The 18,971-nt window shown below is 37.3% G+C and overlaps 1 protein-coding gene and 1 long non-coding RNA gene across 5 annotated transcripts in view; one reads left to right on the forward strand and one right to left on the reverse strand.

Annotated features, from left to right (window-relative positions):
* DDAH1 (dimethylarginine dimethylaminohydrolase 1) overlaps nucleotides 1–18,971 on the forward strand; it is a 134,265-nt gene that overhangs the window by 75,466 nt on the left and 39,828 nt on the right. The window lies entirely within an intron of this gene.
* LOC118354921 (uncharacterized) overlaps nucleotides 1–18,971 on the reverse strand; it is a 66,438-nt gene that overhangs the window by 3,478 nt on the left and 43,989 nt on the right. For both annotated transcript variants that reach the window (XR_007411547.1, XR_007411548.1), the window contains exon 3: nucleotides 15,323–15,484. This is a non-coding gene — a long non-coding RNA (uncharacterized LOC118354921). The remainder of the gene's footprint in view (nucleotides 1–15,322; nucleotides 15,485–18,971) is intronic.

Below are 18,971 nucleotides of genomic sequence, written 5' to 3' on the forward strand. Positions count from 1 at the left end.
ACTTTGTCCACCAGTGACGCAACAATCATTATCCACTAACCAATCATAGCTCTTTTCTTTTGTGCACATTTCCTTTTAGTCTTTGTTAACACACTGTTTTAAAAAATGTTGCAATCTAGTTTTTAATCAGCTAAATTTATCTTTATTCTCCTTTTTTTTTTTATCTTTATTCTCCTTATTCTTAGAGAGATCTCTTAGTTTCTCCTTGGGTATTTATAAGGATACACTTCAATTCTTTGCACAAATACTAAATGACATTAATCACTAAAGAGACACTATGTTAAATTGTGCTCTGAAGACCTGAAAGTTAATCTACTTTTCCAAGAGAAACCAAAGCAACAAGAAAGTCTGGCTAACTATATGTCAGTAAGAAATACTTAAGGAATATATTTACTATATATATGATAAATATATATAGTATAAATATATAAATATTTAGTAAATATATACTAAAATGGATTTAGCTTTGTGTTTAGCATAAACAGTACTGTGTTCACTTAGTATTTATTTCAAGATTTGAGTGTCAACTTATACTAAATTTAGCTCAGATACGTTTGAAAACTTACAAATTATACCCACTGTTAAATGAAGTGGTTTTTGCCAACAGACTGTGAGCTTTGTTAGGCTATAAGCTTTGTACATTTTATAATAAGCACATTCCTGTTGTGAAATGGAATGCGTCTGATCCATAATAAATCTGGTTGAGAGACAATGGAACTTAGCCAGCTCAGCCCTGGTTCAAGGAAAAAGACAATAAATAGGGGCAGTGACATTTAGGAGAATCTAATTTCATCATGCACTGCCTCATAAGAAGAGAATCTAGAAGGCATTAAGGCTATTGTACTTTGAGAATTACTCAGAACCAGCTACAAAGTGCCTTCCATGTTATAGAAGGGACTAGTAGCTATTCTTCAGATAAATGTTTTATTTAAAAGTTAATTTATATTTGGTAATCAATCGGACACAGAAATAAAGTTTTTTTTTTTTTTAAGAGAAAACTGTAAGGACAAGAATGTTAACCATATTTTTCTAAAACAATTTGGGAAAGGCAAAACTCACCAGCTAGACAATAATTAGTTTTCTTTGGTAAAACGTTGACTGGAATGTTTCTATTAGGAAAATATTATCGAACTGTTCCAGTTTCATTCCAGCTGAGGATACTGAGATTCGATAACAGAGAAGAGAAATTACTCAGTATTTTTGTTACCACTATGTTAGAATTTGGACAGCTGTCAAAAACAAGAACAGTTTCTTGAAACTAGCCGTTTTATACAACTATGGTTGGAAATAAGCCTGTACTTCATATTCATAAGCATATAAATATTCAGCTGGTGGTTTTTCACTAAATATTTTAAATAAGCTCTAGGAGAAGCAAATGTTTGAACATATGACAAAGGGTGAATATTTACAAAATCACTTGCCATGCTGCAGCCTGGAATCAGAAGGCAGCTTCTCAGAGTGGATTACTATGTCCGCTATTAACAATGAGTACAGCCTGTTACCACCACCTCTAAGGAAGGCTGTAATCACAATACACAAAAAAGTCTAGGACTAAGAAGGAAAAAAGAAAAAGCATTCACCCAAACAACAGCATTCCAAAAACCATCCTGAATTTTGTGTTCAAACACTGGGCAATGTGGTACAGTTTAAAAAAAAAAAAAAAAAAGTACTAACGTGCCAGTTGTGAAGAAAGTTAGTTTCAATTGGTTAAAAAAAAAAATAAGCACAATATTTTTAAAAGATATGCAGCCTTATTCATTTTTAGCACATACAACAGTCATTTAGGATATACTAATGAAGGGTTTCTAAATTGAGATCTTTAGCAAACCTACTTGAATAAGTGAGTAAGAATGTTTTAATTAGCACAGCAAGCATCCATTTAGTCCTGTGGTGCTTTGGTACGAATTATTTTGGACTAATTGATCTAAACTGTGTTTGAAAGTTGTTCTTCCTATAGCCTTGCTAACTTTATTTGCTTAATGAACTTCACCCTGTCTCCTGTTCAAAGTGATCACAATTTCAAAATTTATAGCCTCTTAAAGAATGAAATCTTATACTACTGCCATATTTTATAGCAAAACTGAATCTAACAAGAAAACACACAGCCATTTGACAATAAGTAGCTCTTGAAGCTTTAACGTATCGATTACATTCAGAAAGTTCATTACAATCCATTTATTTATTTCCAGACCTTCTATCCTGGTGGTATCTGTGCAATCATAATATATGTGCATTAAGTAGTCTTTTCCTGACAAAGGGGGTTATTCCTTCCATTGCTACAACCAGACACTGTACTGTGCAACAGCAATCACTCAAAAATATCTCCAGGAGTCTATTTCTTGGAATACAGTAGTTAAGAAGAATTGTCAAGGCCAGATATCTCACATCACTTCCTACAGAACACAGTTTGAGGTAGTTCTAATTTCCCCTGGTTTTATATACTTTTTATGTCTTACTTCCAGTTCTGACTACACCCCAGAAGTCTAGGTTAATATTTTCAAGTGTGTTGATCTCTCCATATTGAGGATATCTAGAAGGCATTTTAAACTCAGCTTGGCTAAAACAGAACTCTTGAATTTTCTCCCTAGACTTGTTCCTTTCCTCTTCCTTTTCTGTATCAGAAATTAGTGCTATCATCCACCCCATTGCTCAAGTCAAAAATCGAAGTCATTCTTGTTTTCCTTCCTTCACTCTCACATCTAATCCACCAACAAGCCCTGCCAGCTGTCCCTCAAAACACATCCCAAATTATGCCAGGTTTTTTTTTGTTTGTTTTTGTTTTTGTCTCCACTATCATCACCTTTGTCCAAGCAACCATTATCTTTTGCTTGGACTGCAAATACCTTTTAGCTAAATTCTCTGCTTCCAGTCTTGCCTTCCAGTCCATTTTCCACAAAGCAGCCAGCCAGAATTATCTTTGTAAATTAGATGATGTCACTCTCCTTCAAATATCCAGTGGCTTCTGATAACACTTAAAATTTTAACCATTTAATGGTAGTTTACTAAGTTTTTTATGATTGATCCTCTGCCTACATCCCCAGCTTTATCGGGTTCCCTGCTATATTCATTTTCTAGTACCACACACCAGGTGGCTTAAACAACAAAAATTTATTTTCTTATAATTTTGGAGCCTAGAAGTCTGAGATCAAGGTATGGGCTAGGTTGTTTTTCCTGAAGCCTCTCTTTGGCCATCTTCTCCTTAGGTTTTTATGTGGATCTTCCCTTAGTACCTGTGTATGTCCTAATCTCTTTTCATAAGGATACCAGTCCTATTGGATTAGGACCCACTCTAAAGGCCTCACTTTAACTTAATTACCTCTTTAAAGGCCTTATCTCCTAATTTAATCACATTCTAAAATACTGGGGGTTAGGACTTCAATATATAAATTTTGACGGGAGAAAATTCATCGCATACACTTGCCCTATTCATTTAGCCCCATATTGGTTATCTTTCTGTTCCCTGAACATATTAAGCTTGTTCCCACCTTAAGACTTTTGCACTGTCACTCATTGGAACATTCTTCTCTCTGATAGCAACAGAGTTGGTTCTCTCAGTAGACTCATACATATGTCACATGTTCTGAAAGACTATTCCTGACCTCCCAGTTGAGCCCACTCATTTTATAAGCATACGTCAGAGATATGGCATTTTCAGTTCCACATCACAATAAAGTAAGCCAACTGAATATTCTGGTTTCTCAGTACATATAAAAATTATGCTTATGTTATACTGTAGTCTAGTAAGTATGCAATAGCATTATGTCTAAAAATATGTGTATTTTAATTGAAAATTACATTATGGCTAAGAAAATAATGTTAACCACCATCTCAGCTTTCAGTGAATCTTTTTTGCTGGGGGAAGGGTCTTGCCTCACTGTCGATGTCTACTGACCGATCAGGGTGGTGTTTGTTGACGGTTGAGATGGCTGTGATATTTCTTAAAATAAGACAACACTGAAGTTTTCCATGTCCATTGACTCTTCCTTTTGCCAACAATTTCTCTGTAACATGTGATACTGTTTGAGAGCCTTTTATTGACAGAAATTTGTTCAAAATTGGAGTCAGTCCTTTCAAACCCTGCCACTGCTTTATCAACTAAGTTTATGTAAAATTAGATGTAAAAATATAAATTATGTAAAAATACAATTATGTATATCCTTTGTTGTCATTTCAACAATCTTCAGAGCACTCACACCAGGAATTGATTCCATCTCAAGAAACCACTATCTTGGGATCCCTGGGTGGCGCAGCGGTTTGGCGCCTGCCTTTGGCCCAGGGCGCGATCCTGGAGACCCGGGATCGAATCCCACATCGGGCTCCCGGTGCATGGAGCCTGCTTCTCCCTCTGCCTGTGTCTCTGCCTCTCTCTCTCTCACTGTGTGCCTATCATAAATAAATAAAAAAAAATTAAAAAAAAAAAAGAAACCACTATCTTTGCTCACTCATAAGAAGCAATTCCACATCCATACAAGTTTTATTATGAAATTTCAGCCATGCAGTTATATCTCTAGGCTCCACTTCTAATTCTAGTTCACTTGCTGTTTCTACCGCAACTGCTGTTACTTCCTTTACCGAAGTCTTGAGCCCCTCAAAGTCATCCATGAGAGAGAGAACTGTCTTCCAAACTCTTGTTAATGTTGATATTTTAACCTCTTTCCATGAATCACAAGTGTTCTTAATGGCATTTAAAATAGTGAATCCTTGGGATGCCTGGGTGGCTCAGCAGTTGAGCGCCTGCCTTTGGCTCAGGGCATGATCCTGGAGTCCCAGGATCGAGTCCCACATCGGGCTCCCTACATGGAGCCTGCTTCTCCCTCTGCCTGTGTCTCTGCCTCTCTCTCTCTCTCTCTCTCTCTCTCTCTCTCTGTGTGTGTGTGTGTGTGTGTATCTCTCATGAATGAATAAATAAAATCTTTTAAAAAATAAAATATTGAATCCTTTTCAGGGGATTTTCAATATACTTTGCCCAGATCCATCAGAGGGATCACTCTCTTTGGCAGCTATAGCCTTACAAAATGTATTTCTTAAATAATAAGATTTAAAAATTGAAGTTAGTTATATATCCATGGGCTCCAGAATGGATGTTTTGTTAGCAGGCATGTAAACAATCTCATTGTCCATCTCTTCCATTAGAGCTCTTGGGTGACCAGGTGTATTGTCAATAAGCAATAACTTTTTGAAGATTTTATTTATTTACTAATTTGAGAAAGGAAGAGAGTGAAAAAAACAGAGAGAGAGAGAGAAACAGAGAGAGACAGAGAGAGAAGCAGACCCCCTGCTGAGCAGGAAGCCCAACACAGGGCTCGATCCCAGGACCCTAGGATCATGATGTGAGCTGAAGTCAGACATTTAACCGACTGAGCCACCCAGGAAACCCCAAGCAATAGTTTTTAAAGAAATCTTTTTTTTTTGTAGGTCTCAATAGTGGGCTTAATATATTCAGTAAACCTTGTTTTATTTTTTTTTAAACCTTGTTTTAAACAGATGTGCCATCATCTAGGCTTTATTGCTCCATTAATAGAGCATTAATAGATTTAGCATAATTCTTAAAAGCCCTAGAATTTTCAGAATGGTACATGAGCATTGGCTTCGACTTAAAATTGTCACCTGCATTAGCCCCTAACAGCAGAGTCAGAGGATGCCTGGGTGGCTCAGTGGTTGACCTTCTGCCTTCGGCTCTGAGCGTGATCCTGGGTCCAGCATTGAGTCCTGCATCAGGCCTGCTTCTCCTTCTATATCCGTCTCTGCCTCTCTTTGTGTGTCTCTCATGAATAAATAAATAAAATCTTTAAAAAACAAAACAGAGTCAGGTTGTCATTTGAAGCTTTGAAGCCAGGCATTGACTTCTCCTCTCTAGCTAAGAAAATCCTAGATAGCATCTTCTTCCAGTAGAAGGCTGTTTTGGCTACACTGAAAATCTGTTGCTTGGTGTAGCCACTTTCAGTAATGATCTTAGCTAGATCTTCTGGATAGCTTGCTGCAGCTTCTCCATCAGCACTCGCTGCTTCACCTTGCACTTCTATGTTTTGGAGAAGGCTTCTTCCCTTAAACTTCATGAACCAACCTCTGTTACTTCAGACTTTTCTTTAGCAGCTTCCTCACCTCTCTCAGCCTTCATAGAATTGAAGAGAGTTAGGACCTTGCTCTGTATTAGGCTTTGGCTTAAGGGAATGTGATCACTGGTTTGGTCTTCTACCTAGACCACTAAAACTTTCCGCATATCAACTGTTTTGCTTTCTTATCATTTGTGTGTTCACTGGAGTAACACTTTTAATTTCCTTCAAGAACTTTTTTTTGTGTTCATCACTTGACTGGTACAAGAGGTCTAGCTTTCTCCTAACTTGGCTTTTGTCATGCCTTCTTCACTAAGCTTATTTCTAACTTTTGACTTTTGATTTTGACTCTGCCTTTCACTTGAACACTTGAGGCCCTTGTAAGGTGGTTAATTGGTCTAATTTCAATATTGTTGTGTCTCAGGGACACAGAGGCCTCTGGAGAGGGAGGGAGGTGGGGAGAAGGGGAAAAGCTGGTCAGTGAAACAGTCAGAACACACAAAGTTTATCGAATAAGTTTGCCATCTTATATGGTGTGGTTTGTGGCTTCCCAAAACAATTACAGTAGTGACATTAAAGGTCGACTAATCACAGATCACCATAACAAAAAATGAAAAAGTTTGAAGTATTGTAGGAATTACAAAAATGTGATACTGAAACACAAAATGACCACATGCTATTGGTAAAATGGCACTGATGGTCTTGCTCAATGCAGCGTTGCCACAAGCCTTTAATTTATTTTAAAAAAACAAAAATGGAATAGTTGTGAAGCACAATAAAGTACCATAAAATGAGGTATGCCTGTATGTCACATTCCCTGAATTCACTCTCTATATTGTACCTACTACCTAATATTTTTTCTTTTTATTATTCATCTTCTATCTCTCCTTTTCCCCACAAGAATATATACAAGGATCTTCTCTCTTCACTGATATATTTCTAGGGCCTACAATAGTGCCAAGTGTGTTAAGAATGTTGAATAGATATTTACTGAGTGACTAGACAAATGAATAAAATTATTAAAGATGATAAAGAGAAGACAGCAGTTAGTGATTATTGTGACAAATACACCAAAGATAGTTTTCTCATTTGAAGGTCTTTTAGAAATAAAGATAAATCTGCTTACCATTGAAATGCTGTAAGAGCTGTCTAGAAGGAACCCCCCCACCCCCACCTTGTGACTATGCCTTGGCTAGATGAAGTGGATATTTATAAGTGAGACATAAGTTTATTATAACATTTCTAGAAATTATGTGTAACTTGCAGAGTTTTTCAGCTATTCATTCAGTTAGACATATGGAGAGTCTGTTGTGGCCAAGTCTTTTGTTAGTAGAATGCCCTGGGAAACATGGGAGCACACAGAAGGCATATCTAATCCAGCCAGAGCCTGCAGTTGGGATGGGCCCAGGGGTCTCTTGGAAGGCTTCTAACACAGCTTAATGTGTACAATGTATTAATTGTGTATTGGACATACAAAATATTTGTCATACTTTATGTGTTTGCCTTTATAAATGGCAGCATACAGTTTCTCTGAATTTACAGAAAATTTTGGGCACTTCAAGTTCCATGACTGATGCTTATTTTGGATGGTGTGTGCACCAAATTTTCATGCTTCTTGACTTTTGGGAAAATTACTGTAAAATTTTAGAATCTTGTCAGTTCCCTAGTTTTTAACATATTAGATTTGCAAATCTTTTAGCAGCTGACACTTATTTTTATTTGTTATTTGGTGGTAAATAATATTTCTGTTTGTTCTCTGCAGACAGAATGTCAGTGGCTGTTAGACACTCAGTACATGTATTGTGTCATTACTGTCAACAAGGAAAAGGGCCACTTGAATTAGTACATTATATGTCAGGAGAGTGACAAGACCAGCAGAGCTCCTGCCTTGTTTTTCATTTAAAAAGCTAAATGTTGCTTTCAGGCTTCTTCTGGGAAACTGTCTTGCTGTGACAGCTTTATGGAGGGCCTCTGGATTTTTTTTGTCTGTTTTTTGTTTTTTTTAGTTTGTTTTCTGTTTTTTGTTTTAGTTTAGTTGACACACAATGTTGCATTTGTTTCATGTGTACAACTTAGTGATATGACAAGTTTATACATTCTGCTGTGTTCACCACTAGTATAACTACCATCTGTCCCATTACATCACTGTTACAGTATCACTGAGTATATTCCTTATGCTCTGCCTTTTATTCCCATGATTTACTCCTTCCATAACTGGAGGCTTGTATCTCTCTCTTCCTTTCACTCATTTTGCCTGACTCCCCACCCCCTCTCCTCTGGCAACCATCAGTTCTCTGTATTATGTATGGTTCTGATTCTGCTTTTTTTTTTTTTTTTTCATATTTTTAGATTCCATTTGTGAGTGGAATCATACGTATTTGTCTTTTTCAGTCTGACTTATGTCATTTAGCATAATCCTCTCTGGGCCCATCCATGTTTTCTCAGATGGCACAATCTCATCCTTTTCCATGGCATATAATATTCCATTGTGTGTGTGTGTGTGTGTGTGTGTGTGTGTGTGTGCATGCGCAAACGCGCGCATACCACATTTTCCTTATCATTCATCTATTGATGGACACTTAGGCTGCTTCTATATCTTGGCTATTATAAATAATCCTGCAATAAATATAGGGGTTTATATATCTTTTTGAGTTACAATTTTAATTTTCCCTGGGTAAATACCCAATAGTGGAATTATTAGACCATATGGTATTTCTTTTTTCTTTTCTTTTTTTTTTTAATTTATTTATGATAGTCACAGAGAAAGAGAGAGAGGCAGAGACATAGGCAGAGGGAGAAGCAGGCTCCATGCACCAGGAGCCCGATGTGGGATTCGATCCCGGGTCTCCAGGATCGCGCCCTGGGCCAAAGGCAGGCGCCAAACCGCTGCACCACCCAGGGATCCCCCATATGGTATTTCTATTTTTAATCTTTTGAAGAACCTCCATACTGTTTTCCACAGTGGCTGCACCAATTTACATCCCCACCAACAGTGCAAAAGATTCCTTTTTCTCCACATCCTCACCAACTCGTTACTTCTTGTCTTCTGGATTTTAGCCATTCTGACAGGTGTGAGGTGATATCTCACTGTTGTTTTGATCGCATTTCCCTGATGATGAGAGAAGTTGAGCATCTTTTCATGCATCTGTTAACCATCTGGATGTCTCCTTTGGAAAAATGTTTATTCAAATCCTCTGCCCCCTTTTTTTTGAAATTTTAAATTAAATTTTAATTTTTTATAAGTTTTTACTTAAATTCCACTTAGTTAACATACAGTGTAATATTAGGTTCAAGTGAACTATGTAGTGATTCAACACCTTAACACACCTGGCACTATTGTAGGCCCTAGAAATACATCACCCAGCACTCCTCACAAGTACCCTCCTTAATCCCCATCACCTATACCATCAATTTGTTCTCAATAGTTAACTCTGTTTCTTGGTCTTCCTCTGTCTATCTCTCCTTTTTTTCCTTTATTCATTTGTTTTGTTTCTTAAATTTGTTTCCTTTGTTTCTTAAATTTCACATATGAGTGGACTTATATGGTATTTGTCTTTCTCAACTAATTTTGCCTAGCATTATATTCTCTAGCTCCATCATGTCATTGCAAATGGCAAGATTTCATACTTTTTTATGGCTGAGTAATATTCTATTATACACACACACACCACATCTTCTTTATTCATTCATTAATTGATGGACAGTTGGACTATTCCATAAATTGGCTATTGTAGATATTGTAGATATTGCATGGATACTGTAGATATTGTAGATATTGCATGGATCCCTTTGATTTGGTATTTTTGTGTTCTTTGGGTAAATAATAGTAGTGTGATTGCTGAATCAAGAGTACTTTTATTTTTAACTCTTTGAGGAAACTTCATACTGTTTTCCAGAGTGGCTGCACCAGTTTCCTCTGTCCATTTTTTAATCGAATTATTTGTACTTTTTTTGGTGTTGAGTTGTATAAGTTACTTATATATTTTGGGTATTAACCCTTTTTTGAGATATATCATTTGCAAATGTCTTTTTCCATTCAGTAGGTTGTCTGTTTTATTAATGGTTTACTTTGATGTGCAAAATCTTTTTATTTTGGTGTAGTCCCAATAGTTTATTTTTGCTTTTGTTTCCCTTGCCTTAGGAGACATATCTAGAAAAATGCTACTGTGGCTAATGACAAAGAAATTACTGCCTATGTATTCTTCTAGGTTTTTTTTTTTTTTTAAGATTTTATTTATTTGACAGAGAAATAGAGCCAGAGAGCACAAGCAGTGGGGAGGAGCAGAGGGAGAAGGAGAAGCAGGCTCCCCACCAAGCAGAGCCCAGTGCGGTGCTTGATCCCAGGACCCTGGGATCATGGCCTGAGCCGAAGGCAGATGCTTAACCAACTGAGCTACTTAGGTGCCCTCTTCTAGGATTTTTATGGTTTCAGGTCTCATGTTTAGGTCTTTAATCCATTTTGAGTTTATTTTTGTGTGTGGTATTAGAAAGTAGTCCAGTTTCATTCATTTGCATACAGCTGTCCTGTTTCCTGGAGGGGCCTTTGAATATCTAGAACTATCTAGATAATGAAAAGGATATTTCCCGGTTTTCTTCAGAGCTTTTTTCAATCTCTCCTGTGTATTCTGGCTCCATTGGTTTTCCTTCTGTGTTTATGTCAAATCTTTCTATTCCCATGTTCTCCAGATCTGAGTACTGGTTCAGAGATGAGAGTGTTGGAACATTAACTTCTGACTCTGACATATGGAGCTTTAACAGTTGTGCTTTATCTACAGAATCGAAGCAGTATAATACTTCCTTTTGGATTTACAAATTATTATTTGCAATCTACTGTTTTCTATAAGCAGGATGGTATTAGTGTCAAACAGCATTTGATCAGCATTCTTACAGCCATGATAGCAGGTATTATCAGTTAAAATAACACCTTACATATTGTGTAATTTGTTGAATGGCAGTTCATGGTATATTTCTAGAGAAAGAAAAACTCTCCATTTAATAGTTGATTCAACATCAGAACTTTCTTTTTTTAAAAAAGATTTTATTTTTTTATTCATAAGGTACACAGAGAGAGAGAGAGGCAGAGACTCAGGCAGAGGGAGAAGCAGGCTCCATGCAGGGAGCTCGATGAAGGACTCAATCCTGGGACTCTGGGATCTCGCCCTGAGCTGAAGGCAGACACTCAACCGCTCAGCCACCCAGGTGTCCTTGTTATGGACTCTTTGGATACTGCTTGTCAGTTTTGTTATATAAGTCAATGAGTTGCTTTTAGCTGTAACTAACAGAAACTCAATTCAGCTTGGTAAAGGCATGAAAAATCTCATGTCAAGAATGTCAGGACTCTAGAGTTGATTGATTCATCAGCTCAACAATGTCATCAAGAGCACAGTTCTTTCCATCTTTTTGCCCTGTCATCCTTGATGATGGTTGTGTTCTCAGACCAGTACCAGTTCCAGGTACCATATCCAGACAGGCCAATATTCAAAAGAAGTGGAATTATGTTTCTTTCTATACCTCCAGGAATCAATGAACTTCCTTTCAGTGGCCAAAATTAGATTATTTGTGCCAATCCGTGGCAAGAGAGATGGAACTGGCATGACTGATTCAGACTAGGAGATACCTGAAGGGATATGGCATTATACAATGAGGTGGTGCTTATAAAATCATTTAGCACAATGCTTAGCACTTAGAGTTTAATAAATTTTACATGTTATTAATGATGATTAGTCTATAGCATTAATATTGTAAAAGAGGGCCAGAGTTATGAGTAGTAAAGAGGTAGATTCCTCAGCCCTTGGGAATACTGGTTCTATGTTGAGGAGATGGAGAGAGAGAGAGGTGACAAGCACCACTTGCTTGTAGTAAGTGTATCTGGGAAGCTCATCTATAGTGCAGAGTAGTAGAATCAAGGCTCAGATCTTTAGAGAGCACACAGAGAATGTCCCTCCTCATAGGAAGAGATTAAAATAAGCTACTAGAACAGGACTCCCAGGAAAAAGAACCAAAGTAGCATTTAGATATATGGTCTAAAGTGGAATAAAGCATAAAGAGTGACTTAATGCTAAATCTCAAGAGGATTGGCCTGGAGCCTGTTAGATTCTCCTTTCTCAGATGGTGATTTATCCTGGGACCTGGGTAGGGATGAACCCAAAGTTGATGAAGTCTCCTATATTACATATGAATATGATAAAGTATGCAGAGGTTAGCACCTAAGCAGAGCCTGGTAGCTGTTTTCTCATAAGAAAATTATTGGGGGGATCCCTGGGTGGCGCAGCGGTTTAGCCCTTGCCTTTGGCCCAGGGCGCGATCCTGGAGACCTGGGATCGAGTCCCACATCGGGCTCTCTGCTTGGAGCCTGCTTCTCCCTCTGCCTATTTCTCTGCCCCTCTCTCTCTCTCTGTGACTGTCATGAATAAATAAATAAAATCTTAAAAAAAAAAAAAAAAAAAAAAAGAAAATTATTGGGGCACCTGGGCAGCTCAGTCGGTTAAGCATCTGCCTTTGGCTCAGGTCATGATCTCAGGCTCCTGGGATTGAGCCCTGCATTGGGCTCTCTGCTCAGCAGGAGTCTACTTCTCCCTCTCACTCTCCCTGTGTGCTCTCCCTCTCTCAAATAAATAAATAAATAAATTTTTAAAAAGAAAGAAAATTATTGGTGCTTTACATAGTGTAATTATTATCACTGTTGGCCAGTAATTAGCAATACTAAACAAAAAATGCAAAAAACCCACAAAGTATCATAAGTTAGTGTTAAGTTGACATTTATACACCTTGTTTTCTAGATACGGTTTTTCCCACTACAGCAGAATCCTTCTGTTGGTCTCTGAGGGTTTTCATCTTAAATTTTTTAATCTACTTTTGGGTTTGCTATCTCTTCCCCACACCCATATACTCAGCTTTTTGCTTCTTCTTTCTTTCTTTCTTTCTTTCTTTTTTTTTTTTTTTTTTAGCTTCTTGCTTCTGACTGAATTTGGTTAAACATCAGAATACTTTACTCATGAATAACTATCTGGGATGTTTTCAGTAAACTCTCTTGGAGGGAAATAGAATTACAGTTACAGTCACATTTATGAATGCCAAAAACCATTCTGAGACTACAACTTTTTGAAATCTAGAGCTGGAAATGACTTCATTTTTAAGCTCTACCCCCCTCATTTTACAAATATGGAAACCAAGATGCTAATATCCTGGTTAATTTTTAGAACTTGTCACTAGAGATAAACCAATACATTTATAAATCCATATCACTAGAGATAAACTAATAAGTTTAGAAATCCAGGAAATTGGGATGCCAGGGTGGCTCAGTGGTTGAGCATCTGCCTTCTGGCTCAGGGCATGATCCCTGAGTCCCAGGATCGAGTCCCACATCGGGCTCCCTGCATGGAGCCTGCTTCTCCTTCTGCCTATGTCTCTGCCTCTCTTTCTGTGTCTTTCATGAATAAATAAATAAAATCTTTAAAAAAGGAGAAAGAAATCAATGAGGAAAAATGCAATGGATATTTAATAGTGTGTGGGAAATATTTTATAGATCTTATTCATGCAACAGTTATTATTAAAGCTCAATAAAAGAAAAATGAATGAGGTAGTTATAAAACTTTCATACATGTTGGCCATCGTGAATATCATGAGTTCCCAGAATAATCACAGGATTAATGACATTTACTTGACTCTGTCTGATAACTTTTGAAGATGTAATGTAACAAATAGTTTCCAGTTCTGTTGACTGTTTTCCTAGTACAATAAGCCTGTAATTAATTTTTCATATATTAAGGGGAACTGTTTATGATCTGAGAATCATCCAGAAACCCTTTTATTTCTAAGGAAGACTTCCAGATGACCCACCAGCAGGAATAGATAATCATTATTAGTATTTTCATTTCTTTTTTTAAAAGATTTTATTTATTTACTCATGAGAGGCACAGAGAGAGAGAGAGAGACAGAGACACAGGCAGAGGGAGAAGCAGGCTCCAAGCAGGGAGCCTGACAGGGGACTTGATCCCGGGTCTCCAGGATCACACCCTGGGCTGAGGCGGCGCTAAACCTCCGAGCCACCTGGGCTCCCCAATATTTTCATTTCTTAATTTAAATGTTACTGCCTCAGAATAACCTTCCTTGAACCCCTGAAGCATGTAGCCTTCTTACTTCTCAAAACACATTGTTATTTTCCCACATAGCTCTTATCATAATGTTGACCGTTGCATCTTAAATATCTGTTATGCTAAGGGCACTTTGTAGCAGGGGTCATGTCTATTTTTTGATGACCATTGATCACTGTCTATTATGGTATATAGCTCAGAACAGACACTTGATATTTACTGAATGAATGAATCTGAGAGTAAGACTGAGATGGCTCAAGGCACATTTTTTGTATTACTTTTATCATTTTCATTTCTATGAACATGTATTAGATTTATAACTTTAAAAAAACAGTACTGCAATGTGTTTTCCATATTTTAAAATATAATTACACAACATTTCAGTAAATAATGGATTAAGGAAGTTGTTGGATCTGGGACTTTAAACTCTTAATTTAAAACATTGTTTTCTTGGGAATTTCTTAGGAATATCTTAAGAACTTTTGCACCACATTCTGAACAAACAACTTGGAAATAAGCATTTAGCTCAACATTTTGCTTCTGAACAAAGACCTTTATAAATAAATGTTTAAAATAAAATATGTTCAAATTTGGGACTTTCTGTGTTAGTTTTCTATTGCTGTGTAACAGTTTACCATAAACATAGCACTTAAAAGAACACCTACTTAGTATCTTACAGATTTTGCAGATTGGAAGTCTGAGCATGGCATGCCTAGTTGTCAGCTGGGTTCTGTTTTTCATCTGGAGCTTAGATTTTCCAAGCTCACTCAGGTTGTAGGTTGAATATTCAATTCCTTGTGGTTGTAGGATTAAGCTCCCTGTTTTTTGCTGGCTGTTGACTCGGAGTTGCTCTTAGTTCTTAGAGGCTGCTCTGTAGGCATCCCTCAGTAGGCAGTTCCCAACATGGCTGTTTGCTTTTTTATCCAGACGAGTAGGACAACATTTCTCTGACTTCCATCTCTGACCTGTAAACTCCCTTTTAAGGGCTCACTTGATTAGGTTAGCTCCACCCGAAATAATCTCTCTTTTGATTAACTCAGATTAACTGACTAGAGACTTAATTGCATCTGTAGAATATCTTTACCTGTGCCATAAAACATGCCTAATCACAGGAGTGATATCATATTTATATGTTCTTTTACCACCCAAAGGGAGAGATTTGTGCACGACACTTACATCAGGTGGTGGTGGCAGTCTTGGGCCTCTTAGAATTCTTCCTCCATGCTTGCCGATGTGGTAGATTCTCAGAATCTTTTCCAGTTGATTGAATTGGTTTGGAATGTGTATGGTGACATGGCTTGGAGTGTATCTTCATGTCCATGTGCTTTTGTAATCATACTGTAATTAAAACATATTTGTTGACAATCTAAAAAGTTCTCTCCAAATAACTCCTCATGATCTGACCTAGAAATTGAAAGGATACAGTAGGGGCTCCCAAAATTCATTAGTTTGTACATGCTTAGGAAAACAAAATTTGGGGCCTTTAGAAACCAAACATAAGTTCACATTGCCACAGTTTGTAACCTCTTCCTCTTACCCCCATTCTTCTAGAATGTCTGAGTACACATTTTTGTTCAAATAGATAAAAGGAACATAATCTGTTTTTAAGAGTATTATAGATGCTTATAATCTTTTCTAATATTTATTTTCATTTGACTATATAAGAGATATATAAATTATCTTGTATAGGAATACAAGCTGCAGAGTAAAGTTCTCTGAGTTTAAATCTCAGTTCTGCTGGTTTAAAACCTTGAGTGAGTCACCTGCTGTGCCCCTGCTTACTCATCTCTAAAACAGAAATAATGCTTATACTTGCTTCACTGGATTATGAGGGTTATATTAGTTAAACATGAGTTCTTGAGAGTATCTGATACACAGGAAGACTACATAAGTGTTTGCTATTATCATTGCTAATTAAATTCCTTTTAAGAGTTTTGTCCTAGAATTATAGCAGAGGATTCCAATATGTTCTTATTTAGGAATTTTTAAGACTGAGTCATTTAATATGTTAAGCCTCTCCTTGATTTTTTTTGGTAGGTCTGGTTAGTTTTAGTAATTTAGTAATTTAATTAGCACGTGTGGGAAAGTTAAGGAATAAACCACTGAACAAACCTCAGGCATCCCAAAGTTGAAGGGTGGTAATTAATATGTAGGCTGTCATTGGTGAATATTCCTGATGTGGTTTATATATTCTATTCATATTACTTTGCTTTATTATATATATATATATATATATATATATATATATATATATATATATATAAGATCAAAGATGTACTGATTAACAAAGAACACACTAAATGAAATGTGGCCTTTTGAGTGTGACCAGAGACAACACAGTGTAACTTTGATGTATCACCAAGTTTCCAGCCAGCTGTGCCTTGACATGATAGAGACATCACATCAGCTTCTTGAGTGGCTTCCTAAGCATTATCTACATGTCATACTTAACGTTAAAAGACAAAACAAGGGGCACCTGGGTGGCTCAGTCTGTTAAATGTCTGCCTTTGGCTCAGGTCATGATCCCAGGATCTTGGGATATAGCCCAGCTTCGGGCTCCCTGCTTGTCAAGGAGCCTGCTTCTCCCTCTCCCCTTCTTGTGCTCTCTGTTTCTCTTTCTCTCTCAAATAAATAAATAAAATCTTAAAAAAATAAAATAAAAGGCAAAACAAAATCAGCAACAAATTGAGAAAATGAAACTATTTGACTACCAACAAAGCTATGTTGCTGCTGTTCACCTTTTAAGAGCTAGATAAGAATATGAATAGGATGACAGTATAATTTTAAAGCTCATATAATATGAGTAATAAAGGAACTTGGAACATTGAAATGGGCATTGAAAACCTAGTGGCAATAGTGTTGATAGCACAACTCCCAACACATGGCAGATCTGTGGGGGACAGAGGCATATAGGCTACAGACAAGCCAATGCCAAGGTCCTCATTTGTAATCACAACATCTGGCACCCCACTGAGCTGAAGCAGCTAAAGGAAAGCAGCTTGGCAAGCAGGTTGATGCAGACATAATGGAACTGCAGCACAAAACTGTTCATCAGGCCTTGTGAGCACCTTCACGACATCCAAAGTGAAGATGTAAAACATTCAGAGTGGTTGTTGTTGAAAATAGGCAGCAAAGGCAACTTTGGACAGGGCCAACTGAAAAATATTTGCATCTAAATAAAGAATATTGAACCAATTACGGTGCTCTTGCAGGCTACCATAAATATAACTTCCTAATAAAAGTGTGTAAGATTTTATATTTATTGTAGCATTTTGTGTTTGGGGGATATTTTGCAAGAGGAAAAGAAGAGTTGGGATCAAGTGGTATGTTTTTGTCTTTTTTTTCTTTTTGAATGGTAGCCAGAATCCCAACCAAGACTGAGTTAATTTAGAGCAAAACAATAACATCAGCAACCACTGGTTTTGAGTATAGCATGCTGGGCACTACATATTAGTTTATTTGTTACGTGATCCCTGTTAGAGGGAAAACAGTATCCAACTTGTAGATTAGGAAACCGAGGCTCAGAAAGTATAACTTGTCCCAAGTAACATACCTGATAGTGGTAAAGCCTGTACTCATATCCCCAATTCTTTCCATTCACAGTGAGAACCCAAAAGGTGTGACATAAAACGGGGTGATGATGTAAACGTGAAGAACAAATGAGGTAACAGAAATGAGGGCTGTTAAGAAGAGAGTAGAACAGAAAATGAGGGTTAAGAAGAGAGTAGAACGGAAAATGTTAAGAAAAGGGAGGGAATTCTTCAGAATGAATTATATATTTAGGAACTGTAATCATTCCGTATCATCTTGGCTGACGCCCCTTTGAGTCCTGCGGGACATCTTACCAGATAGGCCCACTTCCCACCTTGTGTCATACGTGCAGGGGGCTATTTTAAAGCAGAGATTATACAAGAAATCTACCACATAGCCTGACAGATTCCAGGAACTGGAAGGAAGTCAAACTGGCATGATTTTAATTTAAATGTGTCTTCACTTTACATTGGCTTTGCGGAAAAGATTGTAACTTTAATTCACTTGAAAGCAGATGGGATCCGTCGTGGGGGTAAAACATAAGAAATTTGTCCAAATGTAAGAAAAAGCAACAGCTTTCTTTTGTGGGTCAGTTTCATAGTACGAGTGTTTGTCATTGGGTCCATGTAAGCTGTTATTCATCAAAATGATAGAAGTCCTAACTAATATGTATTGAGCAATAACAATGTGCTAAGGGCTCCACATGTATTTCATCATCAAGAGGAGCCTAGGAAGTTGCTACTATTATAACCAACCGCCCACTTTAAAGATAGGAAAACTGAGGTCCAGAAAGTTTAAGCAGCTGTTACTGGCTAATAAGTAGCCAAGCTGAGATTTGAATCCCAGGCCCCTGATGGTAACACTACACTATGCAGACATTCCCAGGGTATGTAACTCCAGGAGCTCTACATTTTTTGACAATAGTACTCCGGGGAGGGGTGGGGAAGAAGGAAGGAAAAGGAGATGGGGAGGGAAGGAAGAAAAAAAGGAAATGATAATGACCTCAAAATTAGTACCAGCTCTTGAGAAAGACGTGTGGGTTGGATGGATAGAGGCCACAGAAGTGATTTGAACCCGCTGTGGTCAGGGAAGGGATCAGTAGCAAAAGCTGGGAGAAGCAAAGAGAGGGCAAAAAAAAAATGGGAGTACAAAGTAAAAGATTGAGACAAAGTGCAGAGTGAAAAGGGGAGGAAGAAAGGTCTTGTAAATCTCTATAGCATGAAAACAGTATTGGCGTTAGGTTCTAAATGAATTAAGGTGGTTTCTCCAATTTACCCTTTTATTTTGAATTTTT

The sequence above is a fragment of the Canis lupus genome, chromosome 6, assembly GCF_003254725.2.
Source record: "Canis lupus dingo isolate Sandy chromosome 6, ASM325472v2, whole genome shotgun sequence".
Classification (NCBI taxonomy): domain Eukaryota; kingdom Metazoa; phylum Chordata; class Mammalia; order Carnivora; family Canidae; genus Canis; species Canis lupus.